The 16396-nt window shown below is 35.1% G+C and overlaps 1 long non-coding RNA gene across 1 annotated transcript; it reads right to left on the bottom strand.

Moving 5' to 3' along the window:
- Positions 1 to 3846: 3846 nt before the first annotated feature.
- On the bottom strand, positions 3847 to 13524 carry LOC111090213. The gene is made up of 5 exons (XR_005371200.1): positions 13432 to 13524; positions 8594 to 8624; positions 5557 to 5699; positions 4443 to 4490; positions 3847 to 4074 (listed from the first exon to the last, which is right to left on the bottom strand). It is a non-coding gene; the product is annotated as an uncharacterized LOC111090213 (long non-coding RNA).
- Positions 13525 to 16396: the final 2872 nt, after the last annotated feature.

Genomic DNA, 16396 nt, shown 5'->3' on the forward strand with positions numbered 1-16396 from the left:
TTTCATTTCCTCCTAACAGCAATCTCTGAGTACTTATTAGATCAAATCCAAACTCCTTATCCATAGCACGGTCTTGACTAGTTAGCTGTCTTCCTCTGACTTTTCCCGAAAAAAGTCTTCAGCCTCTCATTCTCTCTTGCACAGCATTTATTTTCACCTTCAAGAGCTGCCATTCATATATCCCTCTTCCCTCTGCCTGAAAATGCTCCAGCCTCCTTTTGCTTCCCTATGAAAGCCAGGAGGAAATGCCACCAGCCCCGGGAAATCCTGGTGTCTGAAGACAGTCTGAGGACAATCCCACCCTTGCTGGCCTCACTTTATCCAGTTTGTACATGGACATATTATGCAATTCCTTCCAGGTCCCGAGGAATGACTCATTGTTAGTGAACCTGTGTTTGGCATATCAGGCTTCTGACCCTCATCTACATGTCATGCTATTTTTTTTGGGGGGGGGGGGGCTCAGTTTGCTTGCAGATGCAAATTAGGCAATGATTATACCCACCTACTCTACCCTCAACCACCTTATATGGCTCTGAAATGTTCCTATCAGAATCCCATCATTAGAAAAACTATGGCATATCCATTAACAGAAAATTCTGTAGAGGTTTTTTTTTTTTTTTTTTCAGTTTACTTTGTATTAACTTCACTTTCTTTTTGGGAAGACTTTAAAATTATCTACATGACATAATCTATTCTCTTAAACCTGAAAGACTAATGTGGGTAGGAGTAAGTAATGCAGACTTTCTTAACCTCTGTAGCCTTCAAAGTCCTCATAAAGGTGCTCCGTTTCTTAGTCTCTCTGACAGCTGGATGGTAGGTCAGGTGCAAACCAAAGCCAAGACTTTTTTTTCTCTATAAAATTTTAGCCACAATATTAACTCCTGAGACCTTTATGAAATGATCTGTAATAGGATTGTACTTTTCTCTGATTTTTTAAATCAAGTATTAAAACTTCATGAAAATAGATGTCTAAGGGCCCAAAGTTAAAAAGTACTCTTCATCTTAGCCTTTCTGTATGGAAAAGGCTTTTCCTTTTTTTCCTTTTTTTTTTTCTTTTTTGTCATTCTCTTTACCACTCAATTTATCCCTCTTTTTTTCTCTCCCCTTTGCTCTCCTTCTTTCTTCCTTTCTCCCTGTTCTCTCTTGCTTTTCCCCCTTCCCTCCTTCCTTCTCTTTCTTTCCTCACTCTTCCTTTTCTTCTTCATTCTAATTTATTAATTTCAGTAATTATCAATTGGCCATAATTTAAACAAATATCAAGTCTGAACAGAAAAGTTCCCAAGAATAAAGTATAAGGTCTATTTTTTCTTTTTCTTTTAAAGAAACTTATCTATCATCTATCTATCAATGTATTATCTATCCATTGATCTATCTCTATACCCAACATGGGGCTCTAACTCATGACCCTGAGATCAAGAATTGAATGCTCTACTGACTGAGCCAGCTAGGTACCCTGAAAGTCTATTTTTTCACCCAGATTCCCCTATTTATCAACAAACCCAAGCAGAAAGGCCATTATTGGCAAATGGCCACAAATGGCAATCACCTGGCAAGGAAGAAGACTACTTGTCGATGTGTCTATTTCCTCGACCACTGTGGCCTCCTGTTTACTTCCAGTCACTGCGCTTATGTTATCATCTCTGATCATCATCCTGATTTGTTCCCTTCAACTTTACTAGCAGAACTATTTCATTGACCATCATTCAGCATAGGATCTTTTCTTTCAGCACCTACCATCCTAACATAGCAGAGGACAAACAGCAAACAATTATCATTACACAAACAAAAATCTAGCCTAGCCTTAAGCCATGGAAACTGATAACTCCACTCCTCCATTTCTTTTCTTCATCCTAATTTCTATGGTTCCCTTTACACTCAAACAATAAGAATATCCACATTTGTTCTAACCCATTTCATTAGATATAAGCCGCTCACTTTCAGCTATGCCTCTACTGGGTCTTACCTTCTGTTCAAACTTTAGTGTGACCTAAACCTGAACCCCAGAGGCTATTGAACCCCCTCATCACCAAGCCCTTCCCAGACTGAGGATACTGACTTACGCATTTACCATAAAAATTTAGCATTAGAAAGTCAAGATGCACCCAACGGGATTGCTTGAGCACTGAGCCCCACTATATAACCATAGCCCAATTGCCTCTTCATAATCAGGGTCCAACTTGTGACTCTTTCCTTGTCTTATATTCCCTTGACACTCTGAATGGCACAAGTGGAGTTGAAGGAAATGTGGTGCCACTTCCTTCTGGCTTTTCTGGTTTATGGTGAAAAATCATCAGTGATTCTAATTATTTTTCTCTTGCAGCTTTCAATAGTTTGGTCAAATGTCTTTTCATATTTTTGTCCATTTTCTAATTGGATTTTTTTGTTTACTGTTAAGTTTTGAGAGGTCTTTATTCTAAATTTTTTTCTTTGTTTCTAGTTTTCAGAAGTTTGACTATGATGTGTATTGGTGTGGATTACTTTGAGTTTATTCTATTGGGATTTACTCAGCTCTTGAATCATTACATTCATGTCTTTTGATAAATTTGAGATATTTTTCAGCCATTATTTTGAGTATTTTTCAACTCTTCTTCTAGATGCTGATGACATAAATGTGAGAATTTTTCTTTTTATATTCCCACAGGTTCCAAAGGATCTGTTCTTTTCTCTTTTAAAATCTATTTTCTCAGCCGTTCAGATTGCATAATTTCTATTACAGTATGTTTTTCTTCTGTCCCTTCCATTCTGCTTCTGAGCCATCCACTGAGTTTTTATACCAGTTATTTTATTTTTCAGTTATAAAATTTTCATTTGTTTATTTTTGTATCTTCTACTTTTTTTTTTTTTTACCGTTTTCTGTCTCTTTGGCAACACTTTATTTTCATTTGTTTAAGGCATGTTTCTAATTGCTTGCTGAAGCATCTTGTAATGACTACTTTAAATTCTTTCTCAGATAAATTTAATATCCCTGTCACCTCAGTGTTGATGTCTCTTGTCTATCTTTTTTCCACTCAAGCTGAGATGTTCCTGGTTCTTGGTATGCTGAGTAATTTTAAACAGCTATCTGAATATCTTGTGTGTTACATTATGAGACCCCAGTACTTACTTAAACCTTCTGTTTTTACCTGGCTTCTTCTGACCCTGCTCCTGTAGGAGGGGTCATGCCATCTCCTTACTGCCAGATGGGGGTAGAAGTTCAGGTTTCCCCCCTGGCCTCCACTGACATTACAGGAGCATGAATATGGTGGGAGGAGGGCCTTAACATTAGGCTGGGGTAATAGTGAAAGTCTGGACTCCCCTACTAAACTTTCCTTCTCTGTCACTAACCTAGAGGGTAAGAGAAGGGGTGCCTCATTCTGCTGGATTAAGTGTGTGGCAGCCTCAGAAAGGTTTCTGACCATGGATGAGGCAATTCCCTGACTCTTAATAGTGGAACACAGATTTCTAAATATTTATAAATTTAACACAATCCATTTCTTTCTGAAGATTATTAACTTCTACAAATTTATACTCCTCAGCCAATTTTTAACTATCTCCATCTTCTAAATAAGCTGTGTGATTTCTTTCAATAAGTCCATGTAGATGAAAAAAATGACCAGAAAATTTAAAAATATATATATGTTATGAAGATGATGACTCTTCCCTGGCATAAATGTCAGTATCTAGAAATAGCCTTAATGAGTCAGCATTTTTTCTCAGGAAAGACAACAATGGAGGCATGAGTGGATAAATAACTATGATGATAGTATTTATGCAGTTGCTTACTAATCATTAAATTATCTATTTTTATTTAAAATTACCCTTGTTTATCATTTGAGATAAAAATAATACCCCCATGATAAGGCCACAAATTTAAAGGTATGAAAATATTCTTTATCCCATTTGCTAAAATATTAAGAGCATGTATCCCACATACGACAGACTCAAACTGCCACATCAAGTCATTGAAAAAATAATCTAAGCACTATAATGTATGCTGGAAAGTGTGAACTTACTAAATACCAATAAGAGGATCTGAATTCCAGTCTCCATTTTCCTGTAAGAAGTGTAATGACTTTGCTAAAACTGTTTCTTGATCTGCAAAAAGAAGAGCAAGAGCTTGGATTAAGGGAGTCAATGCCTGATACAACTCTAATATTTCATACATTAGAGTAAGGATAAAATGATTACATTTAAATATGTCAGTGGAGCTTCGTTGCAACTATGTAACCGAGGTATGTAGAATTAGACATTGTTTTAGAATAATGAAATGTTTTATATTATAGGAGTGAGGAGTCATTTGCTTCACTCTTTTATCAGTTTCTCTAGTTAATATATCAGGGCTCTCTAGAGAAACAACAATAGGTGATAGATAGATAATAGATAGATATAGATAGATGATAGATAGATAGATAGATAGATAGATAGATAGATAGATAGATAGATGATAGATAGAATTGGCTTACATGATTGTGGAGACTGGCAAGTCCAAAATCCATACGGCAGGCAGGTGGCTGTTGGAATAAAAGTTCAGATAGGGTTTCCATGTTACAGTATCGAGGCAGAAATGCTTCTTCTCTCAGAAATTTCAGTAGCTGCTCTTAAAGCTTTCAGCTGATTAGATAAGGCTCACCTGCATTACCCAGGGTAATCTTTTCATTTTAAGTCAAGTGATTGTAAATGTTAATCTCTTCTACCTTCACAGCAATATCTGTGCTAGTGTTTGACCAAAGAACTGGCCCCATAGTCTAGCCAAGTTGACACATCAAATTAACCATCACAGTGATGATATGTACTAACGATAGTACCTGTTATGTAGTACCTAAAATGCCTCAAATTATTCTTGGTGCTTTGAATGAGTAGTCTTATGTAATTCTCAATGTAATCTCATGAACTACCTTGTTATTTTCACTTGAGACATGAGGAAACTGACTCTCAAAATAATTTTGCCCAATGTCATAAAGCCAATATAAATGATACAGTCAGGATTGAAATTTAGGCTTACTTGACTTAAAAAATGTGACAAAGTGAACACTGGAAAGAGAAGTCAGAAAGTTCAGATTTGGATAATTTCTTTCCCAGTAGCTCACTTTTGAACTTGAGGCATGTAATGGCATTCTTTTCTGCTTATCTATAATGAAGAGATAGAATTGGGCATTCTCTAAAAATATTCTGTGATTCTTTTTTGATACTGTACACATTTTACCTGCTTTTCTTTTCAAATACATTATTATCCTTTAAAGGGTCGACATTTCATTGGAGTTTGGGTCGGGTCATTCTTGAGCTGCATAATGAACATCTTGTGCTAGTTGATTATTCAATTACAACAGAGAAGAGACAAACCATTATAAGAAATTATGAATCTACACATCAGAAGGAAATCCTGTGATTTTGTTTTGCCCATCAGCCTTTCCATCTGTACTTCTGTTATAATGAAACAAAATATAATTTAATGAATAGGGAGCCACGTGAACCGAAGAAAACAGTAAGGATGGCTGATGCCAGATGGTGAATTTTGCAGAGTTTCACTCAACACTTTTTTTTTTTCTCCCTAGGTGTCTTGGCCCAGTATCTACTTACCTCAGTAACAGAAAACAAGTTTTTCACACCATTACGTCCTGCTGAGCCAATGCAGTTATGAAAGAGCAGGCTGGATTCTTTTTGTCCCATACATCAACTACAACACCATCGGCTAAGTTCCATCTGCAGAATCTTTATTACTGCTGATGATGTCAGAGGAAAGGAACATAGCTTGATTAATAGATTGCAGGTGGAATTTACAACACTGGCAGGTGAAAATGATCTTTTGATTTATAAACTCAGAACATTCAATTTAAAAGTCACTGAGAGTGAATAAATATGTTCAAAACCCACCAGATCACTTTAGAAATCAATTCTCTATTTATAATTACAATTTAAATGCCATTAAAAAGCTCCTTTCGTTGCTGTTTTGTATTTTTTTTTAATCTGTTAGAATCATCTGCTTTTCTGGGTGGAATCATTACAGAGAATCCTACCACAAGGACCTACTCTTTGTAGGTTCTTTGTGAGTAACTTATTTCAAGACAATGTAGTGTTGTGTATGTGTACTCTGTAGATCCACAGACTCATAACAGCACACGCATAAAATGTGAAAATCTGAAAGTTAACTACTATCACCGAAAATATGATCAATGACAGGAACATATAATTATTGTTACAATACTCACTTCTTCAGAACTTTTTTTTTTTTTGAGGTTAAACAAAACAGCTTCTGACTTTACCATACTCCTCTAAAGTTTCTTTAATCAGGTAGAGTTGAAATTTTTTTATTGTCTAATGTCAAGATTTATTTCAGGACATCTGAATAAAGCTCATATTTTTTTTTCTTGTGTACAGTAGAGACAGCTAGGGTTAGGCGGTGCACACTTGCTTGGAGTGGAGGTCAGTTGTTTGCACATCTTATTATACCACTACCTTCTAAATAGGCATCCAAATGGAAAGGCACTTGATATGCTTTTTTTGTAAACAGGAAATTGCACAAAGAATAAAAGTGATATTTTTTAAAGAAGAATTCCTGAGTATTGCAATATTAACATGTTATTAAAAGTATGAGAAACACATTGAAAGATATTGGTACGGACTACATTCTTGCCTCATGCTAGCCTAACTTGATTTTCTTTGTTGAGTCTGCAACAACCCTCCCCATCGTTTGAAGTTGGTGGAGATGATTTTTCGTTCATCCTCATTCTTTTGTTCAACTGACATTTTAATATTAATATTTAGGTGCTCAACTTTACCCATAATGGAATGTACATCTGTGTAGTGTCAGAAATACACAATATATATCATAGAGGATCAACTATCAGAAGATATTGAGAAAGCTCAATAGTGGGCAGCCCAGGTGGCTCAGCAGTTTAGCACCGCCTTCAGCCCAGGTCGTGATCCTGGAGTCCCAGAATCGAGTCCCATGTCGGGCTCCCTGCATGGAGCCTGCTTCTCCCTCTGCCTGTGTCTCTGCCTCTGTGTGTGTGTGTGTGTGTGTGTGTGTGTGTGTCTCATGAATAAATAAATAAAATTTAAAAAAAGAGCTCAGTAGTAATACCAGCTTCTTTATATTAGGGATAACCTAACCTTCAGGATTCTCTGTATTATTATGTGACATTAATATGTTAATGTCCACATTAATTTTTTTAATGTAGCTCTTGTTTGTGTCCTTGGACTTACTTTAAACAAGCTTTTAACAGCCTAAATCTATAGATACAATCACTGATATCATCTGTCAGAGCTTTAATTATTTTTTCACTATGATTCTCCATGGTTACTCTACACTTAACATATGATGTTTTTTAAGAAAATCCATCCAAAAATATCTAAAATTTGTCTAAGTTACTCTGGTCAATTTATACATCAAAAGTCAATTGGCAATATGCAAATGTGTCTCTCAGTCAACAGACCTAGGTATGAAGGAAATTTAAGTTTATGTTCTCTTTTTTCAATTTAATAACTCAATCCCTTTGAGTTATTAATGACATTATCTTAGTCTTTGGGATGAAGGGTCGGAGGTTTTCCCTGATTTCTGATATCTCAGGTTTTGCCAAGGTTTAGAATGGCTTACATATTGTCAAGGATTTAAGGGACAAGAGGCTAGCTGACCTTTGAGTTATCAATTTGCAAGTCATAAACCATCACCTAAGATGCATGCAGTCTTTGGTGTTATGGCTTAAGTGTCATCACATCCCCAAGTTTATCTGTATTGTCCTCCCACCTTATCTTCTGGAGTTTAATAGTTTTACGTTTTATATTTAGATCCATTATCTATTTTGAGTTGATTTTTATACGTTTATATTTAGGTCTATTATCTGTTTGCAGTACATTTTGTTCATTTTGTGAGGTTTGTGTCTAGTTGTTCCAGGACCAGTTAAAAGACTGCCTTTTCTTCATTACATTATCATTGTCCTTTGCCGAAGATCAGTTGGCTATGTTAAAGATAGGATAAAAGGGATTTCTGCATTGGCTGGAAGGAAGAACTCTGTCCTTAAAGAAAGAGATTTCTTTCAATGTTAAGATTTGACAATTTAATTGACTAATAAGATTGATATTAGTAAGCATTTCTTTAAATTTCATTTGTTTTCAAATATATTATTAAAAGTGGCCAATCCAGTGAAACTAAGCAAGTTTCTGCTTTCTCCAGGGAATATTAACCCAAGGAAACTTGGATTGCAAGTTTTCCTATTTCTCGCTCTTATACACAGCTTCTCAAGGTCTTCTAGTAAAATTCACTTGAGGAGACTAATGGCTATATATTTTCAAGACATCTATAGTGCAGAATTAGCTTCTATAATGCACTATGTACCTTGCTTATAAAATTCAACACTCCAAACTCTACTTCAGATCCTTTGGTGGCCTCTATATTGTCCACTAAAATTATTTCCTAATGGATAAATTCTTTTTTGCCACTAAACTTGTCGAGAGTTAAAAATCTCCTTCAGAGTAAAGAAGAGCTCCAAGAAAGGTATTTCCTAGGTTTTAAATCATTTTGCAAGTTTTACAGTAAAAAAGTAAACATATGAAACAGATAATTATCAAAACAAAACAGTCTAAAAACATTAAGAGTATAGACATCTTGAAAACTCACCTTAACCATAGTCCAGTTGTACAAAGTAGATCTGAAAATAGGAAAAAAAGGGGAAAATGCATGTGTCTCTTCAGCATTTTATATGATTTAATAATACAAAGTGATTCTTATGATTTTTGTAACACCTCATTTTATAAGTGGATGTTTCATCTTAAAACATGGAATCATTTTCCAAGTAAACATGAATACATAGTAAATTCTTTGAGGTACTAAGCATCTTGGAAGTGTACTTGTCTTTTTTTATTCACTCAAAAAATATCCATTGAAGGTCCAATAGTGTTACTTAGGACATGGGGGGAGGTAGGTTATAGATAACTGTTGATTGAACTGAGTTTACTTCTTCGGGCATTTTTTTCCAATATTTGCTCAACTTAATATACTATTCCATCTATCACTGCTGGCTCGATCCTGAAAGGGTAGCATTTTGGCATTGGCAGCCATGCAATGCTAGATTGGCTACCGTCTGCTCTAGGTTCTTTTTTCTCTTCTAAAGTTTACCAGCATTCAGATAAAGTTATCAGCTTCTGCTTAAACTCTTGTTTGTTCACATTTCAATCATTCCTGATTTGTGTTGAGTCCAGCTTTCTTTTCTGATTGCACATCCACATTTTTTCCACAGGAGAAAAATTACCTTGGAAATTGTTCTGGGTGAATTTTTCAAAAAATATATTAATATTTTGCATTTATAATACTCTATTTTAGAAACCTAAACTTTGTCATTGGGTCATTAGGCACTCCCTTCCCACTGGTCAATATGCCTTTGGCCCATTAAGCTTCAGTTGGATAAGCCAGTGATAACAGTTGAAACTAAACACAACAGTAACTTCCCTGATCATCAATATTTCAGTACAAGGGAAAAAAAGAGCTGTTGCTGCAGTATTCAGCACGGCACTCACTCTGCTAGGCCTGAGATAAGACTTAGCACAATGTCATAAGTAAGTAATGATCAAAGAAAGTCCACACTGCAAGATCCAGTTTGATACACATGAAAGCAAGTGTTGAATACAATGGAAACAGTCAATCACAAAACACAATCCAGAACATCCTGAACTCCTTCAGAATTGTTGAACAAGTTCTAATTTCACAAAACACCCAACGAGATCATCAATATTCAGAATTTAAATATTTCCGATGTAACACACAATATTTAGCACAGAGAATCGATTAACTTCTCATTCAACATATAAATTTATTTTTTTTAATTACAAGGAAAGCCATATCACTAAGAATTTCATTTTAAGTTTAAACATATATTGCAAGAATCACAAATTATGGCAACTCACTTAACAAAAATAAAAAATATTGATTGTTTCATAGACAGCAAACTCTACTTGAATCTATTTGGTGATACTCAAAAAAGAGGAAATCGTCTCTGCTTTCAAAGAATTTATAATCTAGTGCAGGGAAAAAAAAATAACCAGAGCTTAAAATGCAACTAGAAAACATTTATAAAGCATTAAGCCACAGCTAATATAATTAAGCCACAGTTAATATAATATAGCCACAGTTAATATAATTCAGTAATATGAAGCAAGAAAGGAGCAAAAAAGTGGTCAGAGTGGGTAGTGGAACATATAGTTATGGGTTGCAAAGCATTTTGAGATGAAAGATTGTAGCAGTTCCTCTTTATTCATGCAGAACTAGCTGAGTGCAGAAATCAAACTTTTTACCAGCAGGTCACAACACATGCGAGTCAGTTTAGTGGAACTACTAGGCGCTTTCAACGAAAACTCAAGAGCACGGTTTAGCATAGTTCTTGCTCTGAAGAAGCAAAGTTGAGCACTTTGCAAACCAAATAAAAGAATGCTATGGGAGACACATTGTCTCTTGGTGACCTTGATCTTTTTGCTGTCCCTTTCATGACCTGCCTTGCTATATGTCTCCTTTGCCATTTCAGTTGACTATCCAGCTTAGAGTAATATACCCCTTTCTAATTTCTGCTTTGCAGTTCCTGCTTTGAAACATTGAACCACTAACAGACGTCCTTTAGCGTGGCTTCAGGGCATGGAAACTCTTGGGAGAGACTTTTTATTTATTTTTTAAAAATATTTTATTTATTTATTCACGAGAGACACAAAGAGAGAGGCAGAAACATGGGCAGAGAGAGACTCCCTGAGGGGACCCCAATGCAGGACTCAATCCTAGGACCCTGGGACCACACCCTGAGCCAAAGGCAGATGCTCGACCACTGAGCCACTCAGGTGTCCCCAGAGAGTCTTTTCATAACTACAGTCCTGTCAAAGGTTTTGAACTATAACTTGACTAAAGTTTCCTGTAGTACTGATGTAGGCTTCAGAAAGACTCAACAAAGAAGTCTGTGTGTGTGTGTGTGTGTGTGTGTGTGTGTGTGTGTGTGTGTGTTTTCTGGGCTGTAAGTGGATATAGTATATGTATGAAATGTCTATGAAGAAGTTTCTGGAAGTTATATACAAATGTTAACCTCAGTTGAATGATATCAGAAAGCTTTGAGCTTCTTAGCAAAAATTTACAAATTTTCAAATTTCAAATTTACAAATGAATTTAAATTTGTTCTGTATTTCCTAGCCAAAAATAATAATATAATAATAATAATAATAATAATAACAAAAAGGTAAATCAACACTAGAATCTATACTTCCTTACTGTATGGTTATTATTACTATTATTTTCTTACAAAATAAACAGTTAATCTATTCTCATCAGGTTATATATCAATATTCTCACAAGGTTAACAAGTAAAATTGCCCTCAAATTTGGGATATGAACAAATTCAGGTTCTGATAGGTAGCCTTATCCGTGTTCCACACATTTTTTTTTTAGATAAAAGCTATTGATCATACTTGATGATTGCTCCTAACCCTGGAATCAAAAAGTCTGAAAAGTAATATTAGAGAGACACCTGGGTGGCTCAGTGGTTGAACATTTGCCTTCGGTTCAGGTCGTGATCCTGGGATCCAAGAGTCCTAGGATCAAGTCCTGCATCGGGTTCCCCATAGGGATCCTGCTTCTCCCTCCCCCTATGTCTCTGCCTCTCTCTCTGTCTCATGAACAAATAAAAAAAATATTTTTTTAAAGAGCAATATTAGAGAAAAAAAAACAGTTACCTTTCAACAAAACATTGCTAGTAATTTTCTTGTTAGGACTTCTTATATTTTTGGTCTTAGTATTACCTTTTTATACATTAACAGTCATGTCCTTATTTGATATATAGAACTATAAAAGTGAGGGCAATGGAGGGAAAGGACATGTGAGAGATGAGGGGGATCGTCTATTTTATGTACCACACTCTTCAGACATTTACTTATGACTACTGGATCTGTATTTCATACTGAACTTTCTTCTTTTAGCAGGAGACTTAAGATTTTCGCATTGGAATATTCACTCACCCTCTTCTTAAAATTCTGTATTCAGAATTGTTTTGTCTAAGTTTACCAACTGAAATATATTCTCATTCTATATTCATCATATAAAGAAAATTGTCTTCACGTTTTAGGATTGTTGAATCATGTTTAGTTATCCTGAATCCTTTTTTAAAAATAGTAGCTTTATTACTTCATTTTTCAAACATTCTTACGATTACATATCGTATATTATCTGAGAAAATAAAACAGTGCAAACAGTACCATGTTCTTTATTTAAAGTGGAAATGAAATTTTCTCCATATAAATCTTATGTAATTCTCATGGTATATCCTATTTCCTTTTTTTGGAATAAAGTTATAAACTACAACATCTTCATTGACAAACTACCTTATCTACAAAAAATAGATTTCACCTTATAATATTTATATGAGAATGAAGTGATGTCACGTATGTCTTGAATAATTTGAAATATGTTAAGCAGTTTTTATAGACTTTCTAGTAATTTTAAATGAATTAAAGGTGCAAATGGATTGTTTTAAGATAACATACAGAAAACTTGGTTAGTAAAAGAAATTGCTGAATATCACAGAGGAGTCAACCCCAAACATAGATATATTATATTATAATAGACATAACCGAGCATTAAAATATTTAGAAGTGTTACTTCTTTTGTCCATTTACAGCAACACTACATTAATCTAGAGTAGGGAAAATCTCACTTAAAAATATTAAACTTTTAACAATACTTACAGGGATAAAATTCTAAAACTCTAGCTACTTGAAATTAGACATTCAAATTAGACAAATTTCACTTAATATCAAAACAATGTTTCATATCACTGAGATTCATTATTGACACCAGAGTATTGTAACATATTTCCAGCTATCTGATCCCAAAAACTCAGTGATGTAAGCAGGGCACACAGATTATAATCTTTCTTTACCTCACCAAAGGGGCTCAGAGTTAATGACTGCATTGCTTTCACAGGACTAGCAGAGGGAAAGGTTGGGAAGGGAACAAAGCTATCAGTAGTCATAGGATTTCCTCAATTTTTGCCTTGGAAGTTTCATTCAATGACACTTATTAATCCTTTAAAAAATAACTCTTCATACAAAAGGAAAATAATTATGAATACAATATTCCCCTCCACATCTACATGATCTATATTTTCAGAACAAAGAAAATACACGTGGTTTTAAGGTATGCAGCTAGAAGTTCTTGTTTGTTAGTAGGCAGGTCTGCTTATTATCAAATATTCCCAGTTCCAAAATTAGTATTCATGTTTTTATTTCTCTTTGCATTAATCTGAATACTCAGCAAGATTTAATAGTTACTTTCAGCATTCAGTATGGGTTTTTTTCTCTGTGTGTGCTATATTTCTTAAGACACATAATCAGATGAAAGGCTTTGAGATAAAACACAAAAAAAAAGTTGAAGTATTTGCTGCGGTTCTGCTATTGTTGCATTTTAATTCCTATCAAAATCAATTACATTACCGAGCCCCTGGATAGAGAAGTCTGTATCTGCTGATGATTGAAAGGACAGTACACTTATTACATTGATATGGATAAGTCTTCCTTCCTCTCTCTCCAACCCTCACAGCAATCATTAACAATGAAGCCTTCATCACAATGGGCTGTCAGTGCTTTCCCCTCTATTAGAAGAAAAATATACCACCCATCTCCATGGAGAATAGGTAATGTAAGCTGAAAAATGTGGCGACGTGAAGCAAGGCATCACTTCAAGTTATTTTACCTAATTCCATTTGACATCTGGAAGAAAGTAATATTCATTTTATCTTACTATTGTAGATACTGGATGGGAACAATCAAGGCAATATATTCTGGACTTAAGAGGTAATACCGGCAAGGCCATCAAAAGTTTTCTGTTGTGACTGTGATTCAGTTTGACAGGTTTTATTGGTGCTGGTGGTGATCTTGGTGATGCTGGTATTGACTTGAGAATTTCCCAAGTTTTGTAGGATTTTGCAGATTAGAACCCATAATGCAACTGTAGAATCCTATTCTCAAGTTCAGATGTTAAAATGTTTAAAATGTTTAAATGTTTAATGCTAGAGAATACGAAATTAACATTTAAGTTATGTGTACTTTTGTTCTGTCTCCTTATTATTACCATCAAGAAAATGTTTTTTAAAAAATTTATTTGGGGGCACCTGGATGGTTCAGTGGTTGAGCAGCTGGTTTTTGCTCAGGTCTTGATCCTGGGGTCCTGGGATTGAGTCCCTCATCAAGCTCATCAAGCTCCCCTCAGGGAGCCTGCTTCTCCCTCTGCCTATGTCTCTGCTTTTCTCTGTGCTTCTCATGAATAAATAAAATCATAAAAAAATTCATATTTCAGATGTCAGTTGGGGATACTCATAAACAAATCAGATTAAATATAATGTGGCTAACTGCTATTCCCTGGAAATTACACTATAACTTACATTAGAGACATAACATTACTTCCTCTTAGTTGAAGGAAATGTGCCTAATAGCAAAACAAGCAGCCATAAAAGGTAGTGCATTCACTGTCATAAGAAATATTCAAAGACCAGATGACTACTCATCAAAAATGTCCTAATAAAAAAATGGAAATTTTTTGAGCAAAATCTTAGATGAATGAATTTACTCTGAAGTCCCTCCCTACCTTGTCATTCTATGCTTCTGTGAAAAAAAATAACATGATGTAAAAGATTAAAACTGGTCAAAATTACTCTAAGGCACTAAGAATTACCAGGAAGATATGTTTAAGATACAGAAGCAACAGAGTGCCTGAGTGGCTCAGTCAGTTGAGTGTTTGACTCTTGGTTTTGGCTCAGGTCATAATCTCAGGGTCATGAGATCGAGCCCCAGGTAGGGCTCTGCACTCAGAGTGGAGTCTTCTTGAAATTCTCTCTCTCCATCTCCTTCTTCCCCTCCCTTCCAACTCACTCATTCACTGACTCTCTCTCTCTCTCTCTCTCAAAATAAATAAATAAATAAAATCTTTTTAAAAATATAAAGAAGCAATTCATATCAAGCACTTGTATATGCCATAGCTTGTGACACTACTTAAAACAAAGAAAGAGAAACACACAAGTTTAAATCAGGAGAAATGTTTCTCTATTCTATTGCTAAAGCAATTTTCATACAGATTTCTAAGTGAAATTTGAGCAACATAAACATATAACCATAATGTACCATTTTCTTGCTGTCTTGATTAGAATTTAATACAGTGGCCTATATTCTATATTTAATTAATCACCAGAATTTACAAAACAGTCTTTCCAATTTGAGTGAGAAGGTATAAAACTCCATTTTATTCCTCTATATAGGTAGCCACTTTTACTTTGAAACAAACAAAAAAATGCCACTGCCAGAAAATTTACTTTACTGGTACTTTAAGGTCAACAATTTAATTTTATGTAAGCACTTTCCTTTCTCTTATTTCCATATCTTCATTATAGCTCACTTTCACATAAAGCTAAATGTACTCTTTCATCACCAAGGCAGTAAAAAGGTTAATTTAAAGCAAGAGAAAGAAAGAAAAAAATAAGTCAGCACTTTACCATGGCCCAATCTTGAGTTCTCTTCAACTGCTTTATTTGTCTCACCATTTTCATTCTGAAATATTCCAAACACCCCAAAATAGACTAATAAAGTGAAGACCGGAGTACCAATCATTCTGCTCTGCTTAATCCTGACATCTGGCAAACCTGCTTCATATTTTTAAAATCAATAAAACATTATTTAGGGAGCCGGCCCCTCCCTCTGTCATGAGGAATCTGATTTTCAATCTCAGACACAGGTTTGTGCTGTTGCTACTGAGTATTTATATGCAACTCAGAAGAAGGCCTACACAAAGACGTCCACACGCATCGCCTTATTTAATCTTTAGAAAAATCTTCTGCATTATAGTTATTATTATTCTTATTTTTCAGATAAGGCCAAAACTAAGGCTGCCAGAGTTTAAGGAATTCCCATGAACCCATAGTGGCAAAAATAGAATCAAACAGAGGTCTTTTGCAGATTTCATTACCGTGTCCTACTTATTGCCTGTTTTTATGTAACTATAAGGAAGCTTTAGGACTTTTCAGGTGTTTCCTGGAAAGTAGAACTCCTTTTAAAATGTAGATAATATTATAAAACAGGCTTATACTTATTGTGCAGAGTCACTTTCTGTTTTAAAAATCATTTCTACAGGGCGAATTCGGAATTCCCAACTGCTTTCTACAAAACCATTTGCAAAATAGGGGATTGAGAGAGAAAGGTGCGGGGTGGGGGTGAGGGGGCAGTGGGGAGGGAAGGAGAGAGAAAGAGAAGAAGGAGGAGGAGGGAGAGAGAGAAGGAGGGAGGGAGGGAAATAGAACTGTTTTGTTACTAACAGCAGAATGAGAACATCAGTCAATTTCCTTCAGTGTAGAGAGAGCTGTATAATAAATTCAAGTGTCCCATATTAGAGATGGGCTATTTTATACTCTGC

Source organism: Canis lupus, chromosome 16, assembly GCF_011100685.1.
Source record: "Canis lupus familiaris isolate Mischka breed German Shepherd chromosome 16, alternate assembly UU_Cfam_GSD_1.0, whole genome shotgun sequence".
In the NCBI taxonomy this organism is placed as follows: Eukaryota; Metazoa; Chordata; class Mammalia; order Carnivora; family Canidae; genus Canis; species Canis lupus.